Below are 20,644 nucleotides of genomic sequence, written 5' to 3' on the forward strand. Positions count from 1 at the left end.
AACCTCCAGGAACTTTTGAAATTTTTATCATTGTTGTTGTTGTTTAGTCACGAAGTCATGTCCAACTCTTTGCCGCCCCATGGACTGTAGCCTGCCAGGCTCCTGTGTCATGGAATTTTCCAGGCAAGAATACTGGAGTGGGTTGCTATTTCCTTCTCCATTATCATTGTTAAGACCTGGCTATTTGAAAAGCATGGCATGGAGTTCACAGTGCACACAGGGGAGGGGAGGTGCCTGAAACAGAATTCTGATAGTTTTGTAATAGAAGCCATTGTTATGAAATCTCCATTGCTCAATAGAAGCTGTCCTGTTCTCAGGTGAAGGCTGATTCCAAAGAATAGAATATTCCTGTGAAGGATGGAGAAGGAAATGGCAACCCACTCCAGTGTTCTTGCATGGAGAATCCCAGGGACGGGGGAGCCTGGTGGGCTGTCGTCTCTGGGATCACACAGAGTCAGACACGACTGAAGCGACTTAGCAGCAGCAGCAGCGAAGGATGGTAGGTTCCACATTGCAATGTGGGGTTCAGAGACTAAGCATGGAAGCCTGGGAATAACTAACCATGTTTTAAGGATGACAGCAAATCAACTAGTAGGAGCAGTTGCTACTTAGTAGCAGGTGGAGCTTCCCAGGGAAATGTCAGTTCTCCAGAGCCGCCATAAAGACCTAAGTCCGCTTAGACAGATAAGCATTTCCTTTCTTCTGAGAAGTCTAAATACAAAAATAAAAGTAAGTAATGGAAAAAGAAACATGATGGATATAATTTTTTCCTTTTCATCAGATTCTGCAGCTTTTGCACGTTTTGGTAAGACTAACTGGGCCAACAGCTTCGTTGCTGGGTATGCATTACAATTGTCTCCTTTCATATGATGAATGAAAATAGCCTCAAGAATCACCTAACACTTCCTGCCTGTTGGACGGCCTGAGAGAAGCCTCCCTGGGTGGACAAGTCTTCAGACTCTCCAGGGGAGGGCTTTCCAGATCCTGTCAACAACCCCCTGCAGTTGTTTTTGGCTGCACATTTGGTGAATGTTTTTCTTTCAGCTGGGCCTCACATCATTTACTTGGAATGATATGTTCTCCTCTCACTGCCATCCCAAATGCTGTGAACTCTTGGGAAGAAAATGCTATGGAAATGTGAAGCATTATTTTAAGAACAAAATCTCTGTAGCTTCTAAGCTTTTGCTAAGCACTGCATCTATAGGCTATGTATCTGCCGCATCTGTTTTTGTGTGTGGGAGGCACACTCTATTTATCACTGGGGATGAGTCACTCTTAAAGGAGCATAATCTACTAGAGCTTTTGTGTTTTAACTGCTCTCTGGTCAAATGAGCTGTAGTATTTAAGCTTTAAGTGTTACATATCTATGCCCCTTAGTAGCACCCTGCCAAGAACAACAATAGCTAGAGAGGAGAAAAATCGCCTTCCTTTCATTTCCTCTCAGTCTTTTTAATGATATTACTGCAGAGGCAAAGGCAGTGTGGATCCTCAAGGGGTACTGCCATGAAAGACCAAGCCATCCCACACCTGTTCTGGAATTAGAACAGCTAAATTTGGCAAGACAAGGAGACACAGAGACAGGATGAAAAGAACCAGAGATATGACAAAACACCAGTAAAATATCTCTAACCAATCATTAAATATCCACAGTAGTTGAAATCAGGGATTCTAAGTCTGGCTCTCAGACTGGGTCTTTAGTATGAAACCATTGGTATATATTGCTGATTCCCTAACGATATTTCTTAGTTTTCCTGCAGTTTAAAAAAAAAAAAAAACAAACAAACAGTAACTTTGACCCTCTTTGCAGTGCTATCTTGAAAGTGAAAGTGAAAGTTGCTCAATTGCTGACTCTTTGTGACCCCAGGGACTATATATACAGTCCATGGAATTCTCCAGGCCAGAATACTGGAGTGGGTAGCCTTTCCCTTCTCCAGGGGATCTTCCTTCCCAGGGATGGGAAGGGAAGAACCCAGGGATCGAACCCATGTTAGGTTTGTCTACTATATACTGATACTTGAATAAAAATCCTCATCTGGACCAACATAGCTGTATGACCCAAGTCGTGAATCAGTTAGAACTTGGTCTGTAAGTGAAACAGAGTTCACAATACAGTCTCACATATTAACTTGTTGTTTTACCCCCAGTTCCTACCTTCACATCCTGCTCAAAAAGACGAAGAAATGTAATCCAAATGATCATGTCTGCTGCTTTTTAGAGAGAGTAGTGCAGTCAGTTTATAGATACAGGATTTAGTTGACCCCTGGACATAGTTTTTCTTTGTTATTAAAATTGTGTGCAAGGGGTCTGGGTCATCAGTTCAATTCCCACTTATGTCCAGTTATCTTTAACAATATGGAGATAACCTTTTCCATGGCCTAACTGGCTTTGTGATGAGGTAATTGTATGATTCTGTCTTGTTGGCTTGAGAATATGGGAATGTTCTCTTTTAATTCCATTCCAATGAAGGTATAGGCAACTCTTTGTCTTTATTCTTGTTTTTGACAGCTTAATCTTACTCTTTCTTTTGGGTTTAAGTAATAGAATTCCTCTTAAAATTTAAACATAATTTTGAAGCCATCAAATTAGACCACCACCAACCCTCAAATTTTTCCGAAGGATTTTTTCCTAAAGAAATGTGAGGGAACGCAACTCTGGAGAAGTAAGCTGGGGTGAAGATGTAGGAGGCAGGAACAAATATAGTACAGTCCCTACAAAGGGAAGCAGAGGTTACCTTATGGGGCCAGGAGAAGCAGTGGGGCCTTGCTTCTTCTGATTACAGAAAGATACAAATATTACAGGATAGAGCACAGAAGAATGTCAAGAGGAAAGATGCCCAGCTCTGCTTTCCTTTCCTTTTATCTACTGTGTCCTTGGGTGATGCTGGCTGGAAAGAGAATTGAGGAAGGAAGATGGGTAGCTCAAAGAGTTCAGCACAGAAGAGAAATACTGGAAGAAGCTGGACTTAGGTCAAGAAACTTAAAAAAGTGTTTAGGACACAATATCACAGATATTATAGATTGTATAATATACCCATCCTTGTTCCTAGAGCATAATAATCACTCATTGCAAGTCCTCCTTTTCTTCCTCTCATTTCTTCCTCCTTCCCCTTCTTGTTGTTTTCACTGCTTTTTTTGTTACTTATTCTCATTACTTCCTCCTGCCTTTACTCCTCACTGCCACTGTACAGGTCTTACCCAAACGTTAAGGTCATTTCTCTAGTACTTAAGTTCTATCTCCTTCACTGAACTTTCTCTAACCCTAACCCACACTGACCTCCTGTTTTGGGATTAATACTTAGTTGCTCACTATCTTAAAAACCCACACTGACCTCCTGTTTTGGGATTAATACTTAGTTGCTCACTATCTTAAATTGTTCCTTGTTATTTCAAGCATTATTTAGTATTATTTAATCTTGGTAGTTGAGCAAGGTGAGAGATACTTTAAATGCTGAAACCATATCCCTATTTGTTTCTCTGTATTCATTAGGATAATTATAACAATGTTGAGCATATAGAATCCTTACAAAACTGTTTTTAAAATAAATTCCAGGTATTTAATCAATAGAGTTTGATTGGCTGTTTTCCCTCTGCATGATTAGAAAAACAGATACATTTCTGTACTGTGATGTTAAAGAAGAAGTGGATTTGTTCTTATTCATAATTTACTTGGCAAAGTCATATTTGTGCCCTGCCAGGTTGAAACCTATCCTTTATTTACTGTTCTGTCCAAAACAAATGAACAAAGGAAAGTATCCAGAAGAGGAAAAAAATACAAGCAACAACAAAAATCACAAAACATAATTAAAAAAACACCAAAAATTCAAACATTCATGAAATGAATAAAAATAGTACATTTATAAGATCAACATAGATAATTGAGTATGGATTGCAATTGGGAAAGAATGACTTAGTCAAGGTTGTGTTTATTATCCTGGAATTGAAGCAAATATTTGAAATGAATTAATAATGAATAGAGCTACATCTGAGTTTTTTCCACATAATCTATTTTAGATCAAGAATACTTTGTGGCAAGAACATGAAATCAGTTGAGACCAGATGACCTTTGCAAAGAATTGTGGCTGGTTAACTTCATAGTTCACTTCATATTGTATTTGAGACATGAAAGAAAAATCTTACAGTCCCCATCTGCTGAATTATCTCCCATCCCCTCCTTCAAAAGTCATACAGAAAACCACTCTGCCACAAAGCCCTAGAGTGGAAGACGCATACAAACAACTTACTCTGTCATATTCGAGCAGTGCGACAGCCATTTTAACTCTTGAGTAATTCAGGCAAACAAGAAGACAATATAGTTATATATGATTAAACATGCAGCAGAATGTTTCTTTTTCCTTTAGATTAAAACATTTTTTTTTCTGACTGCCCTCATAGTTTGTCAAATCAGCTTAAATTTAATTACATAATAAGGAGTGACATATTTTTTAATTTTTGGTCTGTGTTAAGGACATAACTCGGAGAAGGCGATGGCACCCCACTCCAGTACTCTTGCCTGGAAAATCCCATGGACAGAGGAGCCTGGTAGGCTGCAGTCCATAGGGTCTCGAAGAGTCGGACACGACTGAGCGACTTCACTTTCACTTTTTACTTTCATGCATTGGAGAAGGAAATGGCAACCCACTCCAGTGTTCTTGCCTGGAGAATCCCAGGGACGGGGGAGCCTGGTGGGCTGCCGTCTATGGGGTTGCACAGAGTTGGACACGACTGAAGCGACTTAGCAGCAGCAGCGGCAGCAGCAAGGACATAACTACCACAATGTATTTGATAAGATATGCAAAACATACCCACCAGATTCAATTATAGCTGCTCTTTGGTTAAAAATAAACTTCTTCTGAATGCTTGATAGCAGAATTCTTCCAAGCACTGGTATAGCCATAACTCTTGATTGCTGAGTAGTACGGATGCCTCCAAAGCTGAAAAAACACAAAAAGAACTGTTTAGAGAGCCCTTTCTTCCTCCATCCAGTCCTGTTTCTCAGTGATTCCCAGGCAAAATGTAGCTGGAAGAACATTAACACCAGTATATTCCAAATAGTTGCCTAAAGGAAACAGTTGATGTAAACTCTACCTCAAAGATGTTCCACTCACGTGGCAGAGTTTGGGCTTGGCATTGTGCAGTGTGCTTTTATGTTTGCATCTTTGTGTTCTGAAGTTGTTCTTTCTCTAAGTGTTCTGCTCCCTTGTACCTGTGGATTGTGCCTACCACTTGTCTCTGTAAGACAAAATTATCTTTTTTTCATGCTTATTTTTCATCTAATGTAAATATTGCTCTCTCAATCTCTATTCCCATTTTCATTTTCCTTGCAGATCTTGCCTAAACTGACCTTGAATAGGTGGGCTTGTATGAGAACTGGCTTCCCTTTGTATTCCATTTCTTGATCAATGAACCAGGTGTGTGAGCAACTATGGTGTAAACTAACCAGAAGAACACTTTATTTTATTTTATTTTTACGTGTTTCTGCTTCCACATGATAACATAACAGTTGGAATTGAAGGACCTTGCCCTTTGAAGCACCTCCTATTTTTATCACTTTTAAGCCATTATTTTCCTCTATGTGACCTTCCTTAAAACATCACTGCTCTTGTCTACCACACCCTATAATTTATTTCAAGTTATATAAATGATTTGGCACAAAAGTTCCGTTTCCATGTGCTCTTCAATCTTCTTCAATAACTTCAAAACTTACACTTTTGACCTTGAAGATTCCTTGATTTGATTTCTTCTCATTCCTGATTCTATGGACCTGTAGATCCTTTTTTGCTGAGTCACTTAGCCTGAACTTTGTCAGTCCAAGTCAATATTTTTCTTTCCAAGTTCTTTCATTCAGCACTTAACTGTTTCAACCAGTTTTTTACCTGCCTCTTTCCCCCGTTTAATCCAACTTTTATTCTTAGTTCTCCTTGGCACCAGTACGTACTCAAATAGTGACTCCTGTCTCTCTTTTCTGAGCCAGCCTTGTATCCACAGCAAACTTTCTCAGTTGGCCTCTGTGATTCTTCTTTCTGCCCAACTCATCAACTCTCAACCTTGGATAACCACTACCAGTTGTTTTCCCTGCCTTTTAAATTAAATTAAATTTTATTTTATTTTTGAGTCTACAGAATGTTTTCAATGTTCCTTAACATTGAAAATTTGCATCTTAATTCAGCTTTAGCAACCAGTTTAGAAGCATTGTTTCCTTTCACCTCCCAATACTGTCATGAGACCCCACTACTTTAGGACAAAATACACATCAGATCTGCCTACTTTTTCAACTCTTAATGTTTATTCTCCTATGTCTCTTTCTCCTCCACTTTCCTCCAATTTAAACTTCATCTCTTGAAATGCTGGACTCTAAACATGACCAGTGTTTTCAGGATATTACTATCACAAGGATCTGCTTTTTGTCTAACATCTTCACTTTATACCAAATACATATGTTTGAAATAAAAATAAAAGCAAAACCAAGGCTCATTCATTTAGCAAATATTTATTGAACTGCTGCTCTACTTAGGCACTTTTGTAGGTGTTTGGGATGCAAGGAAATAAGATTCAATGTACAGAAAATTTTGTGTGCATTTTCTTTTTAAAGTACCAGTTAAAATTCTTTACTTTCTTCAAAAACTTTTCAAATGTCCTAAATTCACTCCCTCTCCTTTTATTCTAACCATTCCCATAGAAGTCACTTATGTCTGGCTTTGCTTTCATTGATATCATTCTCTTAAGTATTAAGATAAAATGATGACTTTTTTTGTTTTTTTAGAAGATCTTTTCTCTGTTCTCATTCTCTTTGTTAACTTCACTTTGTCTTCTATTCTGTTTTCCATTTTTCTGCTTCTCCTTTCATGTCTCAGACTTCTTATCTCCTCTCTCACTTTAAGTCTGATTGTCCTTTAAAGTGTCATAAACCCTATAATATTTTCTCTTTATTCACTCTATCAAGGGTTGATAGTGTGAAATCTTTATTGATACGTGTTAAAGATTTCTCACTGTCATTCCTTTGTCCTGCTCCTAAAATTATATCTCAACTCCTAAAGTTATATCTTGTACCTCCTCTGCAGCCTATAATTGAAATGGCATATCCAGTGTTTCTGTTCGAATCCCCTACCATACCTCAAATTCAACATGATCATAGATGTGATATAGATCTGAGACATTGAATTATGGGAGGACAGGAATCCTAACTGGGATGAGGGCACACAGAAAGCTAACTTTTATATAGAGTCAGCCCCAGCAACATCACTGGGAAATGTCCCAAAGGCATTAATCCAGTAGATATGGTCATTCTCAGGTAAGGCCAAATCAGTGGGTCTAAAACATTATTAGCAGGAGTTTGGGGAAAGGGTAGATGTGCGAAAGGTGTTTATCCTCAATGAGCCCTCAATTCATAGTTGGATATATGGAAAATATAAGACAAATATAGACAAATGAACAAGCAAGAAACATGGGAAGCATTATGGATGCAGCTATTAGGTAGAATTCCTGAGAGGGTCCTAGAATAAAAAGCAAAGTCACAGAACAGACTACATATAGACTGATGGTCAAGGCAAAAACCTAGGTATACGGATGGTGACAATCGGACTCCATAGTGCTGGGAAGAAAGAGAAAGGGTCAGGAGAAAGGTGTCTTTTAGCTGAATGGCACCATGGGATACCAGGTTAGCTTCTGATAATATATGGGAAAAGCCAAGTTGTTGATAAACTTCCTGTGTTATTGCAATTCCTGTTTTACTGAACATCTCTGAAGTATTGACACTATCATCCACACGTTAAATCTTTAGTCTCTACTGTGTTAACATCAATGAGGGGGCTCTTTCAGAACTCTTCTGTATTTTCCTAAGTATTTCTTAGTCTTCCTTGTGCACTGCTCTTCTTTTTGTATTCCCAAATGCTGGTTGTCTCCTTGGGTTTCTGTCTTTGGTCTTCTGACATTCTATCTTTACACTCCTTGGATTAAATTTGTTCATTTTGTTGATTTCAACTACTGCTGTATCCTGTTTCCTTGTAATCAGATTTGCAGTTCTCACTTGATCTTTGGACTCACATATTTAACTACCTTCCAGTTTAGTCCATTGAGATGTCTTACTCATCATGTATAAATACAACATGTTCAAAGTGGATTTGAATTTTCTCTCTCTCTCCAAACCCACTCTTTCTTCTGATGTTTCCTGTATTAATTAATTGCAACATTATTCATTTATTACTCCAGCCAGAAACTGAATCATCCAAAGTCACTTCCTCTCCCTTATCTCCCACATACAATCCACCAGCCAATCCTACCAATTTTATCTTATGATTATTTCTCAATATTTTAGACTTTCCCAGTTCAGTCCATCATAATTGTGTACCTGGAATATTTCCCTAACCAAACCTCTGCTCTTCCTGGTTGCTAACTGGCTTATCCACATTACATTGCCCTTTAAACAATCTGGATGCTGTATTTGAAATCCTCATCTGGTCAGGTCACTTTCCTAATTCTAGCATTGCCATGGTTCACCATTGTTTACTGAATCAACCTAAGCTTCTTAATACAGCTTAAAGATTTTCATGAACTGGCTCCTGTCTGGGCTCTTCGCATCATCTCCTTTTGTACCCTACCTTAAACTATTTGCCTAAAACTTATCTCAAGCTTTGCTTTTATCCACTTCTCATTTCCCAAACATGTACCTCCTCTTAAATCCATGATCATTTTCTCCAATCTTCTAGATCAACAAATACTCCTTTACTTTTCTTTACTTTTCTCACCAATAACTCAGTTGCTCACCTAATTTGATTACTTTTTATGCCAGAAAGTATCTCTCAGATCTGGACCTTCCATTCTATTCTTCTTTTAATGTTTCTTTTCTGAACTATGAAAGCATCTTGATACTACTGGGTTTAGCTTTCTCAGTATTTGATGGCCACATTCTGTGTTGTGACTTTGGGTTTTCCTGAAAATATTTCTAAAACTATTGAACATTTATGGAGGAAAAGAACATATTACAAGTATCTTTATATCTATCTATTGAGAGATGTATCACCACTGGATTCAAAGTAAGTATTTGATTAATACATAATTATGAGAAAAACAAGGAAAGTTATGACCAACCTAGACAGCATATTAAAAAGCAGAGACATTACTTTGTCAACAAAGGTTCATCTAGTCAAGGCTATGGTTTTTCTAGTAGTCATGTATGGATGTGAGAATTGAACTATAAAGAAAGCTGAGCACCTAAGAATTGATGCTTTTGAACTGTGGTGTTGGAGAAGACTCTTGACAGTTCCTTGGACTGCAAGGAGATCCAACCAGTCCATCCTAAAAGAGATTAGTCCTGGGTGTTCACTGGCAGGACTGATGCTCAATTGAAACTCCAATACTTTGGCCACCTGATGTGAAGAGCTGACTCATTTGAAAAGACCCTGATGCTGGGAAAGATTGAGGGCAGGAGGAGAAGCGGATGACAGAGGATGAGATGGTTGGATGGCATCACTGACTCAATGGACATGAGTTTGGGTGAACTCCGGGAGTTGGTGATGGACAGGGAGGCCTGGCATGCTGTGGTTCAGGGGGTTGCAAACAGTCAGACATGACTGAGCAACTGAACTGAACTGAACTGATGAGAAATCACATAGGTAGGTAGATAGATAGATTCTTGTTGCTGTTGTCTGGTTTCTAAGTCACATCCAACTCTTTTGCAACCTCATGGCCTATAGCCCACTAAGGCTCCTCTGTCCTTGGAATTTCCCAGGCAAAGATACTGGAGCGGGTTGTTGTTTCCTTCTCCAGGGGATTTTCCTGACCCAGGGATTGAACCCATGTCTCCTGCACTGCAGGCAGATTCTTTACCACTGAGCCATCTGGGAAGCCCAGATAGATAGTTAGAGGTAGATAAATACATGGTCATAATCAGTCTGCCAAATTTATGGACATGGGGTAACACTTATTTCCCTGTAAGTTTTTTGATGGCATAAAGTACTAGCATAACATAAGGATGGAATGTCATTTTCTTCCTTCTAACAAAGAATCATGGAACATTTATTGTAAAATTTATTATAAAATGTTCATCTAAATAATCGCCATGTCATTCACACTCACCTCCTTGCCCACATTGTGTGGAGCAGAAGATGTTTGGAAGTTATCTAGGGTTTTATGAAACAGATAAGCAGCTGACTCCACAAAATTTGGGAGAAAACTCAAGAGAATCTTTCTTTTTGGTGTTTCCTATTTTTGCTGTGACTAAAAATACTGTTAAAAAACAACTTTCTGGGAAGTAGTTTCCATGAAAGTTCTATTACTTTCCTTTTTCCTCCTGCCAATTCAGGGGCAAAAAAAAAAAAAAAAACTGCTCCAAATTCGTCTTAAATTGAAGCCCGATGAACAACTACATGCTTTTAATAATTCAGTAGCTTCATAAATGGTTCCTCAAGGCATGAACCAAACTACCATATATACTGTTAATGAGAATGGGAAACTTGGAAAGAGAATGGAGAAGTGAGCCTGCTTTGTAATTGAAGATGGTCTAAAGATGCCCTCTGTTTCTCCATTTAAGTAGCAATTATAAATAGCGACTACTTACTATGTTCAGAAGAAAGGTCTCTGCTTATTTTGTGGAAAGATACTGATAGCTTTCACTTTTGATCAGTTCATTTTGGGGGGCCTGCTTGTCACCATACCTCTTATTGGACATTGAATCATAAAGACTCATATTTCACTTTTTTACCATCCAGGGTCATTCATCTGGTGGCTTCCCCTCACATCCGACAGCTCATGCATAATCCGGATGTAACACAAGACCAGCCATCCTTGGCCCTGCAGCCATCCTCTGTAAGTTGCATTTGCAGCAAGCACTGTGTCTAAAAGTGGAGACTGCCTTTAATGTTGGCAAGCTGATGATGGGGAAGAAAAAAGTGTCTGAGTTCTCAGAGAGGATAACCTTATCTTGAGTGTAAATTTGTTTGGAATGTCAGTAGACAGTCTGAACAAAGGAATTCCTTCTATGGTGAAGACGCCTTGCTTTTTGAATTTTTCACTGAAGAACTGAATTGAAACAATGGTCTCTGGGGGAAGAAAACAGAATCAAATAATACTTTAGATCACTGGCATTTACAATTAGGATTTTTATTTTTCCTGGCGACCCAAATTGTAGGTATATACCATTTTGATTCAATTATCTGCTTTCAACATTTTTCCCATACCACCAATTTTGGCGGTCTAGACAGTGTGGTTGCTCTCTGGTAAGTGGGCTTCTTTCTGGGAATTGATTTCTTTTGGATCATTGAAGAAGTCTCAGCAGACCTGGATAACTCTTCCCACACATTTCTTTTGCCAACATATTTCAATATCTATGAGGCCATAATAAATTAATACATCTGTATCATATTAATACTACATTAGAGCAAAGCAGCAGTAACATGATCCAACAGAAACATTGCTCACCCCCTAAGAGTTTCACATGGCTCCGCAGGACCAAAACCATTACTGTCAACTCCAGCTCACAGACCTTATGTCTGTGTAAAGGCAAAATAGACAGTGTTCTGGGTGCCTCTGAGTCGTATAAACTGTCTTGTTCTCAACACTAACACTGCTGTCCAGAGATAAGGAAAGCAGACACTCAGACTAGTTACTCTGTGAGCTCTGCCTTTTTTTTAATAACCCTAAATATTCTCCTCTTTAGCGTTATTAGTTTGTCATTCTCTGGATAATTGTTCATAAATTGTTGCTTAAATTGCTCATGACTCCAGTGTTTCTTGCCAAAAAGCCTTTCACTGAATATTAGATTTTCCAAAATAGTTTACTCATAAGATACTTGGATTTCAAATTTTCAAAATCATAGGAAAAAACATAAAGAAAAAAATTAAGGCTTTGCATAATAGCCAAGTTTGCTGGATATGATTTTTATTTTCCAAGTGCATAACACAGATGCATGAATCTTCACTGGGCCTTTCTTTGTAACTGCACTCCTAAACATCTATTTCTTCTATTTAATCTGGTCCAACCATAGCACATTTCTTTTTTATGGAAGCTCTTTTCCCAAAAGTTTCCAAAGAAAGAAATGCCATAACTTGGAGGGTTAATTAACTCTATTGTTTCATAAAGACTTTATAGGGACTAACCTAACTTTATGCTGCATTGGAAATCACTCTCCTGCACTTATTGCCATCATAAATAAAAATCAAAAACAGCTGCTTACCTCTGCTTATTCTTTTTCACATCCTTGAAATATGTTGGTAGCTTTTCCCCTTCATATTTCTGCACTAAATAGACCCAGTTCCCGTGACCTTAAGTCAGAGAGACAATTTTCCAACCATTTAATCATTTTCATTGCTCTTCTTTGGATCTGCTCCAAATTCTCCTTCCTTGGGTAGGCCCCCATGGTCAGAGTGTTGCAGTGTAGACTCCTAAACAGCGCTGACTAAGTAGGAAGTTACTTCCTTGGAGGCTCATAGCATGAGCTTGATGTCATTCTATCCATGTGGCTACATCTAGCTTTATGCAATCCCACTATGTGACAATCGAGACAGACTTTTAAAAGAAAGTTTGCAATAAGATTCACCATAGGAGAACTTCTAGAAAAATAATATATTTCAAATAGTGTTTGTTTTCAAAATCTATGTTTCTACAACTGTAATTGCTGAGAACATGATGTGAAATGAAGTACACAATATCCATTTATTTATTCACTCATTCTTTTTCTATTTTTTTGGTGTGGGGGGGTGGTTTGTGCTGGGTCTTAGGTGCAACATGCGTCTTAGATCCCTGACCAGGGATCAAACCCATGCCCCCTGCATTGGGAGCAAGGAGTCTTAACCACTGGACCACCAGGGAAGTCCCCACTGATTCATTCTTTCATTTATTCAAGAACATTTGTCAAATATCCCATATATTCTGATAGCCACTGGGGATAGAAAAATGAATACCATACCTCATCCAACTTGGCTCTGTACCTCGAAGAGAGACAGGATAAGCAGTTTGGCCTTTGGAATAAGTCAGGTCTGTATGGAAATTGTGGTCCACTATTTACTAGCTGCAAATCATCAGCACATACTTACTTTCCTTAAACCTTAATTTCCCCATCTTTAAAGTAAATATAATTTCTGTCTCAAAAGGGGTGACAAAGTTTGAATAAGAAATACATATGAAAAAAAAAAAAAGAAATACATATGACTAGTATGATAGCAGCTTTTTGTTATTATGTTCCAGAGCCTTTCATATAGCAGACAATTTTATTTACCAACTGAATTAAAAGAATAAATAAATAAGTGAAACATATTTGAAAACTAATTATTACTGGACAATAAAATAAGCATTATAACAAAATTATGAACAAAATCTCATGGGAGAACAGAGGAGCAAACTCTTAATAAGCCTACTTGTGGAGACTCCAGGAAATAATATTTAAATTGTGTAATTAAAGTCAAGTAGATGTTTACTAGGTTGAAAATGTGGGGAAGGGCACTCCATACAAAAGAAAGAACATGTGTAAAGGTGTTGAAATACAAGTAAATATGGCAGGTTAAGGAATGTGAGAATCCAGGTGCATTCTGAATGGGAGGGTTAGATGAAGGGCTTTTGCAAATGATGGGGCTGGAGAAGTAGGTTTGGGTAAAGATGAAAGTCACGAGAGTAAGATATTAGAATCTATTCTTCAGGCAATAGAGAGAAAGTGAGATTTCAAGCAGAAGAATCAGGTTCAAAGAGAATTTGGAAAAAATAAGTAGGAGTATAACTGGCATGGGGCTTCCCTCATAGCTCAGTTGGTAAAGAATCTGCCTGTAATGTAGGAGACCCAGGTTTGAGTCCTGGGTCAGGAAGATCTGCTGTAGAAGGGATAGTCTACCCACTCTAGTATTCTTGGGCTTCCCTGGTGGCTCAGCTGGTAAAGAATCCACCTGCAATGCAGGAGACCTGGGTTCAATCCCTGGGATGGGAAAATCCCCTGGAGAAGGGAAAAGCTATCCATTCCTGTATTCTGGCCTGGAGAATTCCATGAACTGTATAGCCCATGAGGTCCCAAAAGGTCAGACATGACTGAGAGATTTTCACTTCACTTCACTTCAGTTCACATAACTGGCAAAAGTATCAAGCATGCAATGGAAAGAAAAGAGACTGAAACAGAGATACCAGTATGATATGAAATCTGTTGACGTGATCCATGGATGAGAGGAGTAAGGTCTGAATTAACAGTGGCAGCTGGATAAGATGTGAATAACAGTGAATCATGAGTTTGGTTTTAGTCAAGTAGTGTAAGACTTGCTCTACAGACTTGAAAATGAGGATCTGTGGCTTGGAAGAAAGGTTTGGAGCAGAAATAAACTTGGGAACTGTCAACCTATGGATAGCAATTGAAGTTTGAGAACAGATGCAGTCTCTTGTTGAGCTTGGGATCCTTTTTGGTTCCTATCTAATTGCCATTCCTAATCTATATCATACTTACAAAAAATGTTTTTCTGTCAAAATATAAATTACTTTAGAATAGTCTCTTTGGTATAATTTAATAATATTTTTTTGTCCATCTGTCATTAATTCATTTAAAATTTAAGTTTCCAAGAGACTAGCCCCTTTACTAAAGACACACCTCTGTCTCCAGATCCACTTGCCTAAAGAAATCCGCCCCAGAATCAGGACTATACTGAGTGCACTTTTTCTTTCTCAAGCACGAATGACAGGAATATGTAAGAATACTGGGCTCTATTACATAAGCAGGGAACTAAAATGGGAAGAAATGATTATGTCTTGAGATGTCACTCGAACAAAAATCATTGATTAAAGATCCATTTGCAACCATTTGCAGCACACTATCACTCCATCAATTCTATTGCTTCTCAAATCCAGATCTATCCCAAGCCCACCTTCTGCATCTTCCAAGTCATAGTAAAGTTATCATGTCTGACTGGGGAGTGTTGGATTGCTCTGTCAACATTGCCCTCCTCAACCTCAAATCCTTTTGTTAAGCAGTCATGAAGAAAAGAAAGAAAAGAAACACAGAGCCATTGAAAGACAGAAGCTCTTGGCATCCATCAATCAGCCATAATCATGCATAAGATACTTTCAAATGACATCATTTCTATCTTATTGTTACAGAAAATTTAGAGTATTAATTTTAAAAACCTGTAAATTTCCTTGAATTTCTCTAATTTAAAAAATCTGCTTTTAAGACTTTCTGGAATTTTTTTTTTATTTCAACTGTGATTGGAATCTTTTATAAAATGAGATCTTTTATTCTTGTCCTACAACTTTCTTTCTTTCTTTTTTTTTTTTTTTTTTTGCATCTGGATTCTAGGAACAAAACTTTGTTGCAATTAAAAGATCAAGTTCTAAAGTGAAAGTGAAAGTCTCTCAGTCATGTCTGACTCCTTGGGACACCATGAACTGTATTCACAGTCCAGAATTCACCAGGCCAGAATACTGGAGTGGGTAGCCTTTCCCTTCTCCAGGGGATCTTCCCAACCCAGGGATTGAACCCAGGTCTCCCACGTTACAGGCAGATTCTTTACCAGCTGATCCACAAGGGAAGCCCAGTTCTGCTGCTGCTGCTGCGAAGTCACTTCAGTCGTGTCTGACTCTGTGTGACCCCATAGACGGCAGCCCACCAGGCTCCCCCATCCCTGGGATTCTCCAGGCAAGAACACTGGAGTGGGTTGCCATTTCCTTCCTCAATGCATGAAAGTGAAAAATGAAAGGGAAGTCGCTTAGTCGTGTCTGACTCTTCACAACCCCATGGACTGCAGCCTACCAGGGTCCTCCGTCCATGGGATTTTCCAGGCAAGAGTACTGGATCCCAGTTCTAAGTTGTGTCTGAAAATTATCATTAAAAAAGTAAGTTAAAGATCTAATCTAATCAGGCAATAAGGAATCATTTTTTATAGTAAACTGTCTTTCTAATGTCCTATTGTTCCCATACACTAAACACCCACAGTATCTGACATAGCAAGCTTTTTCTCATGGGAAAACATCTCATCACTTTAAGAATAATTCTTCTCATAATTAAAACCATGTGTCATGAGCTCCTTGACTGAAACTTGTTTGGAAATCATTTTCCATATTAAAATATATTTCTCTGGATTTTTGTCTTCTAGCAGCCTAGTAATTCATTTCTCCTAGCCTCATTCTCTGGTGGCTTAGATGGTAATGCAGGAGACCTGGGTACAACCCCTGGATGGCAACCCACTCCAAGATTCTTGCCTGGAGAATCGCTGTGGATGGAGGAGCCTGTGGGCTACAGTCCATGGGGTCAGACACGACTGACAGACTAAGCACAGCACACACAGTCTCATTCTCAGTGGTAAGAGCTTGTTGCTGTTCAGTTGCTCAGTCGTGTCCAACTCTTTGTGACCCCATGGACTGCAGCATGCTAGGCTTCCCTGTCCATCACCATCTCCTGGAGTTTGCTCAAACTCATGTCCATCGAGTCGGTGATGCCATCCAACCATCTCATCCTGTGTTGTCCCCTTCTCCTCCTGTCTTCAATCTTTCCTAGCATCAAGGTCTTTTCAAATGAGACGTCTCTTGGCATAAGGTGGCCAAAGTATCGGAGCTTCAGGTTCAGCATCAGTCCTTCCAATGAATATTCAGGACTGATTTCCTTTGGGATTGACTGGTTTGGTCTCCTTGCAGTCCAAGCAACTCTCAAGAGTTATTTCCAACACCACACTTCAGAAACATCAATGTTTTGGTGCTCAGTCTTCTTTATGGTCCAACTGTCACTTCCATACATGACTACTGGAAAAACCATAGCTTTGACTATATGGATCTTTGTTGGCAAAGTAATAACTCTGGTTTTTAACTAGGTAAGAACTAGCTTAAACTATAAGTGAATTATTGTGAATGTGTGTTTGGATGCCAATGCACCAACTTAGGGAAGAGAATGACTTTGCACAAAGAAGAGATTTCAAAGGTCATAGTTTCACACCCCTTGGATCAGTTATCAAAAAACTAATTCATGAGACAAAGGATCATTGACCACTTCTGAATCAGACCACAATGGTGTACGTGGACAGGTAGAATTATTCGTAGACCAATGCTAGGTGTTTGGAATGCAGGCATGCTGAGGCTTCCAGCTTCTCATAGCTGTCTTTTAGTTTATGCTTTCTACCATTTTGCTTTAAAGTAATTCAATTTGGATAGCTTTTAGTGGAAGGATTCTTTTTGTATGATACTTTCAGAAATAAATATATAATGAAGCCCACAAAACTGGAAAGAAGAAAGTTTTGTCTACCACAGATAAGATTCTATCATTTCTTTTTTACTAGACTCCTCATTACAAACAAAGAAATCAGATTTTTATGACAAATTTAGGTATTCCTAACAAAGTGACAGACTTTTTAAGGTTTTAAATGACTCAATTTCATCTTTTCAGGGGCAATTACATATACTCCTCATTGCAGATCTTTAATCTTTTAAAAAAAACTTTGCAAAATTATTTATCTATTAACTTTAAATATATTCTTAGTGGGGAACACAGATGCCAAGTAGTCACTTAAATTTTATATTTATAATTTCTTACTTTTTGTCCAAGCATTTTAGTAATCAAATGATTTAGCGCATGATGTTTCTGTGGATTAGCCCACATCTGTTTCATAAATCTAGAAAGATTCCTGAGAATTGTCCAATATTTTTATGGGAATAATAGAGTAAGTCCAAACCTTTTCTTATATATATGTCTGTGATATGCATACATCATATATATAATATTTATGATATATATAAATTCTGTTCTAGAGGGATCTTCTGTACCTAGCAAATATTTATAATCAGGAATCTAAAAAAGGGTAATCAGAGAACTCAACAGTTAAATTTCACTAATACTCAATAACCTATTTAGTTTACCCCAGGCCTGAATCAGTGAGATATAAGGAAAAAGTCAGGGATTTTTAAGTAAAATAATCTGGGTTAATATGATTATCACTTATATGGGGAATCTAAAATATAACATAAATGAACCTATCTACAAAACAGAAACTCACAGACATAGAGAACAGACTTGTAGTTGCAAAGAGGGAGGTGGGGAGAGGGAATGATGGATTGGGAATTTAGAGTTAACAGATGCAAACTGTTGTATATAGAATGGATAAACAGCAAGGTTCTACTGTACAGTACAGGAAACTATATTCAATATCCTGTGATAAAATATAATGGAAAAGAATATAAAAAGAAATATATATATATATGTATAACTAAATGGCTGCTGTACATTAGAAACTAATTCAACATTGTAAATCAATTATATTTCAATAAAAAGTAAAATAAAAAAGATCTGGGTTAAATAGTCCAGATATGGTATTACTTATATTCCTTCATCCATTAGAAAATATTTACTAAGCACTTATGTGTTGGGCTTCCCTGGTGGCTCAGAGGGTAAAGCGTCTGCCTGCAATGCGGGAAACCGGGGTTCGATCCCTGGTTCAGGAAAAGCCCCTGGAAAAGGAAACGGCAACCCACTCCGGTACTCTTGTTTGGAAAATCCCATGGACAGAGAAGCCTGGTAGGCTTCACGGGGTCGCAGAGTCGGACACGACTGAGCAACTTCACTTTCACTTATTATGTGTTAGACTCTGTATTAGAGGATAACATATCCTTATTATGTGTGTAGAAAGTTACTTAATAGAGAGCTTCAGCTTTTGAATCTTCAAAAAAAGGGAAATAATTCCTTTACAACAGGGTTGAGGAAAGACTGAATATGATAGTGTAACACAGTCTGCCACAGCACATGAAAATGTTCTAGGTCAAAACATAAAGAGAAAGTGGTTGATGTCGAACTTTGGAGTCATGGCCAACTATATCTTCATAATAAATTAAAGAAACGTAGCATGAGGAATGAGAAGAACACAGCAGGATTGTCCCAGGGAACCTTGGACAGATTTGCATTCAAATCCTAACCTACCTGATTATTTTTTGAGTGACTGTGTAGGGTCTCTTTGAGACTCAATTACTTCATCTTTTACTCCCCATATGATTACTCCCCATCATATTACTCCTCATATGATTGTTGAATTAAATGTGATAATAGCTGTAAGGAATCTAGCACAATTGATGGGAGTAATTATTATGTTGTTGTTGCTAGTCTTATTAATAAGGATTTCTTGAAAATTCTAAGTCTGTCATTGCCATCTGGCCTTTATCATCATGTTTTTCCTACGTCAATAATGAAATAACAAATGGAGTCATAAAATTGCATGAAAATTCTAGCAGTCTATCTCCAATGAAAATTATTTTCCAGAAAATTCTTCCTTTGTAAGAAGAAAAGTAGCTATGAGAATACTCCCTGATTAAAACTACTGTTTATTGAATAAGGAAGTGGTTTCATACTTAGACTAAAAGTTGGGTCTCTAGGTAGAAAAATAATCAGCACTTTTCTACTTAAGATTTCATAGGCTTTCTTTGAACAAGTTCATGGCATCTAAACTAAAGGAAATGTTATTTCCTCTGGGTTGAGAAAGAAACCAATATGTTCTTTAACTTTATCTTCTTAATCATTACTTGTTCACCTATTCATATTGTAAACTCAGTTTAGAAAAGAACTATTTATTTTCCTATGTCAGCATTCTGCTCTTTCTCATGTGTGCATTCCTTATCCACAGAAAATGATAGAAAATCCTCCATGTGAAAGGTTTAGTGAAAGTAACAGCACCAACATTCTTTTATCTGTGATGATGGAAAGATAATCCACATGTGAAAGCACTTGGTGCTTCAGCTTATTTTGAGTGACAGAAGTATAATAGAATCCCCCAAGCATTAACATTCTACAATAACACGGCATTGTCATCCTTTGTCTGATCCTGGCTCATACAAATCTCACTCAGTGTTTCAAACTCCTAACAAAAACTGGAGAAATACACCTCAAAGCTATTATGTAGAAATGGATTAGGTATAGCTCTAAATCTTTAAACAAACCCTTAATGATAAAAAGTCCTATTTATATACTTCTCGTGGGATGTTTATAGATAAGATGAAAATTATGAATCTAGATATCACAAGCAATTTTCATAGCTAAATCCTGTATATATTTTGCTTCTCACAGTGTTAGCCTTTTCTGTCCTTTCTTGGCATTTGATATTTTGGTTTCTTGATGTTATTCTGCAAACCATTTTAAGAAGGATGAGAGGAAAATTCCATATCCATTTGAATTTAGAATTAAGGGTATTCAGTAATATTCCATTCTTTTCTGATTTTTAATTTTTAAAACAAAGTTATTACCTTTTGATCAAGTATGACAATTCTTTGGCAATTTTTGCGATTGATGGAACTTGTCAGCCATTTCTTCCCACCTCTCTTTTGGTGCCACCTTCTAGGAGCTGAGATCTCCTGTACTGCTCCCTGGTTGTCTTGAACTCTTGTCAGAGGCATTAAATCTGGACTTACCTCTCTAGCCTTGAACGTTATCCTTCTTCCTTTGTATCCATTGAATCTTAACCATCTTGGTTCTTATTCTCCCAGCTTTCTACTCCTAGCTGTGGTCAAAGGGCAGCATGGTAGGAGCAGAAAGAGCATTGGGCTGTAAATAAGAGGTTGAAGTCATAGATCTGGTCAGGACTTGTGGTGTGCTCATCTGTGCTAAGCACTATTTTAAGTACCTGTCATGGGATAACTTATTCAATTCTTATAAATAGACCTATGTTTATGTGTGTCCTATGAAAGCAAGCACAATAGGGTTAAATCACAGTTAGCAAGAA

General features: G+C 37.9%; 1 long non-coding RNA gene across 1 annotated transcript in view; it reads right to left on the reverse strand.

Annotated features, from left to right (window-relative positions):
• The window catches only part of LOC129641672 (uncharacterized), a 72,760-nt gene extending 52,337 nt beyond the window's left edge, over positions 1-20,423 (reverse strand). Inside the window, exons 1-2 of the long non-coding RNA XR_008709390.1 lie at positions 20,334-20,423; positions 4,806-4,930 (exon numbers count right to left, since the gene is read on the reverse strand). This is a non-coding gene — a long non-coding RNA (uncharacterized LOC129641672). The remainder of the gene's footprint in view (positions 1-4,805; positions 4,931-20,333) is intronic.
• Between the last annotated feature and the right edge of the window lie 221 nt (positions 20,424-20,644).

Source organism: Bubalus kerabau, chromosome 1, assembly GCF_029407905.1.
Source record: "Bubalus kerabau isolate K-KA32 ecotype Philippines breed swamp buffalo chromosome 1, PCC_UOA_SB_1v2, whole genome shotgun sequence".
Taxonomy (NCBI): Eukaryota; Metazoa; Chordata; class Mammalia; order Artiodactyla; family Bovidae; genus Bubalus; species Bubalus kerabau.